Here is a 7500-nt window from a genome sequence, read left to right on the forward strand (position 1 = left end):
CCCGAACTTGCGACCCAAAGACAGATCTGGACATGCCAAGGTCCCGACACGATGTGGGTGAACTTGTGCTGGGGCACAACGTGAATCCACCTCCAACCTTATGTGCCTTATTGTATAATATGGTCTCTGAGGGCCAATTCCAAGTTGTGACGGCGCAGTCTATGGCTCGCGCTATGCAGGCTAGGAGGTTTGATGCTATGCATTTGACCTTGCTACTTGCCCAAGGAACCTCAACGCAAGAGCTGGCCATCAAGGGCCATAACATACATGTAGGCATGACATGGACGATGGATCTGCCCGAGGGCTGCCTACCTAAATCAATCCGAGTAACGATGTATCTGGGTGACAAAGGCCCAATGGTTTTGACCGCAGGGAGGATGTCCCTTGCACTGCAGGCTAGGCGATTTGATGCAACCCGTCAAGTCACCTTGCTTTGTTCAGGCGCTCCGAATATCCAGTCCACTCAGGACGAACCCCCTCCTCCTCTTTCGGCGTCCAGGTGTGCTCCAACGAGAGGCAGGGTGTTTGATGCGGGAGAAATGGATCTCTCGCGACGCGCAAGAAGGCATGCAGCAACACCGTATGCCCCTCGGTGCGTCCCTGTACACGGTGCTCCCGACCCAGGAAGGTCCAGGCGGATGAAGACGGCTGGTGCAACATGCTGGGATCGCGCCTTCCGCGCAAAGAGACATGCTACCTTCGAAAGAGGGCAGTGTGGGCTCTTCTTCAAGAAGACAGCTCAAAGTGCCAAAGCGCCAATCTGGGCAATCAAGGCCCTACTCAAGAAAGCGCGCATCAAGAAGAAGATCCGGGCGATTAAGGCCCTTCACCTCTCAAGGGGGGGTGCAACTCCACAATGCACCCCTAAGAAGACATTGAGGTATGCGGTCACCCCGCGGTGGCTGAATGCTGCCTCATGCAGAAGGGGAGATGCGTCCACTCCAGCGTGGGCAAATGCTCTCTCTTACCTTGTACGCGGATTGACAGATCAGGCCAAACGGGGCCACGTTCCGCAAGGTGCCACCTCTTGGGCCCTTGCATTCATGGCATGGCACGCTCCCAGCTGAGCCTCCTGCCTTGCCCCAAGTCCCTCTGGCATGGTCTGCGCACTCATACTGCCAGGACCCCAACCGGGTTACCTTCCACTCTGTGTTTGTAAATTGGTCAGCAGGTGGAGGGATTGAAGTGCTCAATAAAAGTTTTCTTCCTAGTCTATGTCCCGGGACCACTCCACACTTGTAATTGAGTCCGTGGGTGGTTTACCTTACTTCGAGTCCGAAAGACCATGTTCCGCACTTGTAATCGAGTCAGTGGGCATGGCACCTAGCAGGTAGACCCTGGTCGGCTTGATAGCGAGTCGGCAAAGACCCCCGAAATTTTGGTTAAGTATGAGTCTAGCGGGATAGACACTGGCCGCCTTGATAGTGAGGCGTGTTAAGACCCCCGAACTTTTGACCATGCATTACCAACTCCTTGCTCAACCTCAGATGGTTTTTGTAAGGACTCGATGAGGACATCGAGTTCAGCAAGGGGGGGTGTGTATGGGGGATGTGAGCTCCATGAGTCCTTACCCCACCCGCGGTGTCACGTCGTGTTGGTGAGCAGGTTGATATTGCGCCATCCCGTGCCCGCGAACCTTGTGCCTTGCGCGTTTCGCGCCGTGTTACCTTCGCGAGCCTTCGTGCCGCCTTCGCAATATACTCGGGCCCTCAAGAGGGGCCCTTCGTTTTTAGCCCCGTGCATCTTGGCGTTTACTTGTGATATGTTGAGATTCGCTTCCGCATGCTTGTGAGCACGCCGATAGGTGGGTGATTCCCCTTGACGCGGGCTTTCGGGGTTGGGTCTCTCCCCACCCCAAGGCGGACCCGGGGTGGTTCGTGACAGGTGTTTTCGGCTCCAACGGCAAGGCATACCTACAAAGCCCGAAATTTTCCTTTGGGGGGGGGGGGGAGGGCGCCTCGCGACATGGCGTGTTGAGGGGGGGAGGGGGGGCCGAATTTTGCGGGGGGGGGGGGGGGGGCGCCGAATTTTGAAGGTGGGGGGGGGGGCCGAAATTTTGAGGGGGGGTGGGGGGGGGGAGGGGGGGGGGGGGAGGGGGGGGGGTTGGTGTGTGTAGAGAGGGGCCGAATTTTGAAGGGGGGGGGGGGGGGGGGGGGGGCGAATTTTTGAGGGGGGGTGGGGGGGGGAGGGGTGGTGTGGTGTGTGTTGAGAGGGGGGGGGGAGGGGGGCAGAATTTTTGAGCGGGCGTCATGGTGGGTGGGTGGGTGTGTTAAGGGGAGGGGAGCACGTCGCGTCCTCATGTCAACACACACCACACCACCCCTCCCCCCCCCTCAAAAATCCCCCCCCTCAACACACACCACACCACCCCTCCCCTTCCCCCCCTCCAAATTTCGCCCCCCCTCAAAACACACCACCCCACCCCTCCCCCCCCCCGCCCCCAAAAAATTCGCCCCCCCCCCCAACACACACCACCCCACCCCCCCCCCCCCAAAAAATTCGGCCACCCCCCTCAACACACACCACACCACCCCTCCCCCCCCCCCCAAAAATTCGCCCCCCCCCCCTCAATACACACCTCCCCCCCCCCCCGCCCCCAACACACACCACCCCCCCCCCACCCCCCAAAAATTCGCCCCCCCCCCTCAATACACACCTCCCCACCCTTCCCCCCCCCCTCAACACACACCACACCACACCACACCACCCCTCCCCTTCCCCCCCTCCAAATTTCGCCCCCCCCCTCAACACACACCACCCCACCCCTCCCCCCCCCCCCCCTCAACACACACCACACCACACCACACCACCCCTCCCCCCCCCACCCCCCTCAACACACACCAACCCACACCACCCCTCCCCCCCCCAAAAATCCCCCCCCCCCCTCAACACACACCACCCCACCCCCCCCCCCCCCCCAACACACACCACACCACCCCTCCCCCCCTCAAAAATTCCCCCCCCCCCTCAACACACAAAACACCACCCCTCCCCCCCCCCCCTCAAAACACACCACACCACACAACCCCTCCCCCCCCCCTCCAAATTTTGCCCCCCCCCCTCAACACACACCACACCACACCACCCCTCCCCCCCCTCCAAAATTCACCCCCCACCCCCCTCAACACACACCACCCCACACCTCCCCTCCCCCCCCCCCAAAAATTTCCCCCCCCCCCAAAAATTTCCCCCCCCCCCTCAACACACACCACCACATCCCCCCCCCCTCAACACACACCACACCACCCCTCCCCCCCCCTCAAAAATCCCCCACCCCCTCAACACACAAAACACCACCCCTCCCCCCCCCCTCAAAAATCCCCCCCCCCAACACACACCACACCACACCACACCACACCTCCCCCCCCCCCTCCAAATTTTGCCCCCCCCCCCAAAAATCCCCCCCCCACCTCAACACACACCACACCACACCACACCAACCCTCCCCTTCCCCCCTCCAAATTTCGCCTTCCCCTCAACACACACCACCCCACCCCTCCCCCCCCCCCCAAAAATTCGCCCCCCCCCGTCCAAATTTCGCCCCTTCCCCCCCCAAAAATTCCCCCCCCCCCTCAACACACACCACACCACACCACCCCACACGACGCCTCCTCCCCCTCAAAAATTCCCCCCCCCCCTCAACACACACCACACCACACCACCCCTCCCCCCCCCTCAAAAATCCCCCCCCTCAACACACACCACACCACCCCTCCCCTTCCCCCCCTCCAAATTTCGCCCCCCCCTCAACACACACCACCCCACCCCTCCCCCCCCCCCGCCCCCAAAAAATTCGCCCCCCCCCCCAACACACACCACCCCACCCCCCCCCCCCCCCAAAAATTCGGCCACCCCCCTCAACACACACCACACCACACACCCCCTCCCCCCCCTCCAAAATTTGCCCCCCCCCCCCCCCCCCCGCCCCCAACACAAACCACCCCTCCCCCCCCCCAAAAATTCGCGCCCCCCCCCCTCAATACACACCTCCCCACCCCCCCCCCTCAACAAACACCACACCACCCCTCCCCCCCCTCAAAAATCCCCCCCCCCCCTCAACACACACCACACCACACCACCCCTCCCCCCCCCCCAAAAAATCCCCCCCCCGCCCCCCTCAACACACACCACCCCACCCCCCCCCCCCCCACAACACACACCACACAACCCCTCCCCCCCCTCAAAAATTCCCCGCCCCCCCCTCAACACACACCACACCACCCCTCCCCCCCCCCTCAAAAATCCCCCCCCCCCCTCAACACACACCACACCACACCACCCCTCCCCCCACCTCCAAATTTTGCCCCCCCCCCAAAAAAATTGGCCCCCCCCCTCAACACACACCACACCACACCACCCCTCCCCCCTCCAAAATTCCCCCCCCCTCAACACACACCACCCCACCCCCCCCTCAACACACACCACACAACCCCTCCCCCCCCCCCTCAAAAATCCCCCCCCCCCTCAATACACACCACACCACCCCTCCCCTTCCCCCCTCGAAATTTCACCCCCCCCTCAACACACACCACCCCACCCCTCCCCCCCCGCCCCAAAAATTCGCCCCCCCCCCCCCAACACACACCACACCACACCACTGCTCCCCCCCCCCCCTCCAAAATTCGCCCCCCCCCCAAAAATTTCCCACCCCTCCCCCCTCAACACACACCACCCCCCCCCCCCAACACACAGCACACCACCCCTCCCCCCCCCCCCCCGCCCCAAAAAATTCGCCCCCCCCCCCCCCCCAACACACACCACTCCACCCCCCCCCCCCAAAAAAATTCGGCCACCCCCCTCAACAGACACCACCCCACACCACCCCTCCCCCCCCCTCCAAAATTCGCCCCCCCCCCCCCCCCCCCTCAACACACACCACCCCACCCCCCCCTCAACACACACCACACCACCCCTCCCCCCCAAAAAATTCGGCCACCCCCCTCAACACACACCACACCACACCACACCACCCCTCCCCCCCCCCAAAATTCGCCCCCCCCCCCCTCAATACACACCTCCCCACCCTCCCCCCCCCCCCCTCAACACACACCACACCACACCACACCACCCCTCCCCTTCCCCCCCTCCAAATTTCGCCCCCCCCCTCAACACACACCACCCCACCCCTCCCCCCCCCCCTCCAAATTTCGCCCCTTCTCCCCCCCAAAAATTCCCCCCCCCCCCCCCCCTCCCTCAACACACACCACACCACACCACCCCTCCCCCCCCCACCCCCCTCAACACACACCACCCCACACCACCCCTCCCCCCCCCAAAAAATCCCCCCCCCAACAAACACCACCCCACCCCCCCCCCCCAACACACACCTCACCACCCCTCCCCCCCCCTCAAAAATTCCCCCCCCCCCCCCCCTCAACACACAAAACACCACCCCTCCCCACCCCCCTCAAAACACACCACACCACACCACCCCTCCCCCCCCCCCTCCAAATTTTGCCCCCCCCCCCCCCCCAAAAAATTGGCCCCCCCCTCAACACACACCACACCACACCACCCCTCCCCCCCCTCCAAAATTCACCCCCCACCCCCCTCAACACACACCACCCCACACCTCCCCTCCCCCCCCCAAAAATTTCCCCCCCCCCCCAACACACAGCACCACATCCCCCCCCCCTCAACACACACCACACCACCCCTCCCCCCCCCTCAAAAATCCCCCCCCCCCCCCTCAACACACAAAACACCACCCCTCCCCCCCCCCCCTCAAAAATCCCCCCCCCCCCCCCAACACACACCACACCACACCACCCCTCCCCCCCCCCCTCCAAATTTTGCCCCCCCCCCCAAAAAATTGGCCCCCCCCTCAACACACACCACCCCTCCCCCCCCCTCCAAAATTCGCCCCCCCCACCCCTCAAAAATCCCCCCCCCCCCCCTCAACACACACCACACCACACCACACCAACCCTCCCCTTCCCCCCTCCAAATTTCGCCTTCCCCTCAACACACACCACCCCACCCCCCCCCCCCAAAATTCGCCCCCCCCCCCCCCGTCCAAATTTCGCCCTTCCCCCCCAAAAATTCGCCCCCCCCCTCAACACACACCACCCCACACCACGCCTCCCCCCCCTCAAAAATTCCCCCCCCCCCCCCCCCCTCAACACACACCACACCACACCACACCACCCCTCCCCCCCCTCAAAAATCCCCCCCCCTCAACACACACCACACCACCCCTCCCCTTCCCCCCCTCCAAATTTCGCCCCCCCCCCTCAACACACACCACCCCACCCCTCCCCCCCCCCCCCCGCCCCCAAAAAATTCGCCCCCCCCCCCCCAACACACACCACCCCACCCCCCCCCCCCCCCCCCCCAAAAATTCGGCCACCCCCCTCAACACACACCACACCACACACCCCCTCCCCCCCTCCAAAATTCCTCCCCCCCCCCCCCGCCCCCAACACAAACCACACCTCCCACCCCCCCCCCCAAAAATTCGCGCCCCCCCCCCCCTCAATACACACCTCCCCACCCCCCCCCCTCAACACACACCACCCCACCCCCCCCCTCAACACACACCACACCACCCCTCCCCCCCCCCCCTCAAAAATCCCCCCCCCCTCAACACACACCACACCACCCCTCCCCTTCCCCCCCTCGAAATTTCGCCCCCCCCTCAACACACACCACCCCACCCCTCCCCCCCGCCCCAGAAATTCGCCCCCCCCTCCAAATTTCACCCCTTCCCCCCCCAAAAATTCGCCCCCCCCCCCCTCAACACACACCACACCACACCACCGCTCCCCCCCCCCCCCTCCAAAATTCGCCCCCCCCCCCCAAAAATTTCCCACCCCTCCCCCCTCAACACACACCACCCCACCCCCCCCCCCAACACACACCACACCACCCCTCCCCCCCCCCCCCCCCTCAACACACACCACACCACCCCTCCCCCTCAACACACCACCACACCCCTCCCCCCCCGCCCCAAAAAATTCGCCCCCCCCCCGCCAACACACACCACTCCACCCCCCCCCCCAAAAAAAATTCGGCCACCCCCCTCAACACACAACACACCACACAACACCACCCCTCCCCTTCCCCCCCTCCAAATTTCACCTTCCCCTCAACACACACCCACCCACCCCTCCCCCCCCCCCCAAAATTCGCCCCCCCCGTCCAAATTTCGCCCCTTCCCCCCCCAAAAATTGCCCCCCCCCCCTCAACACACACCACGCCACACCACCCCTCCCCACCCCCCCCCCCCTCAACACACACCACCCCACACCACCCCTCCCCCCCCCCCCCCTCAACACACACCACACCACCCCTCCCCTTCCCCTCTCCAAATTTCGCCCCCCCCTCAACACACACCACCCCACCCCTCCCACGCCCCCGCCCCCGCCCCCAAAAAATTCACCCCCCCCAACACACACCACCCCACCCCCCCCCCCCCCCCCAAAAATTCGGCCACCCCCCTCAACACACACCACACCACACCACCCCTCCCCCCCCCTCCAAAATTTGCCCCCCCACCCC

Source organism: Lygodium microphyllum, unplaced genomic scaffold (assembly GCF_053477565.2).
Source record: "Lygodium microphyllum isolate KBCC unplaced genomic scaffold, Lygodium_microphyllum_v1.1.10 scaffold_414, whole genome shotgun sequence".
NCBI classification, from domain to species: Eukaryota; Viridiplantae; Streptophyta; class Polypodiopsida; order Schizaeales; family Lygodiaceae; genus Lygodium; species Lygodium microphyllum.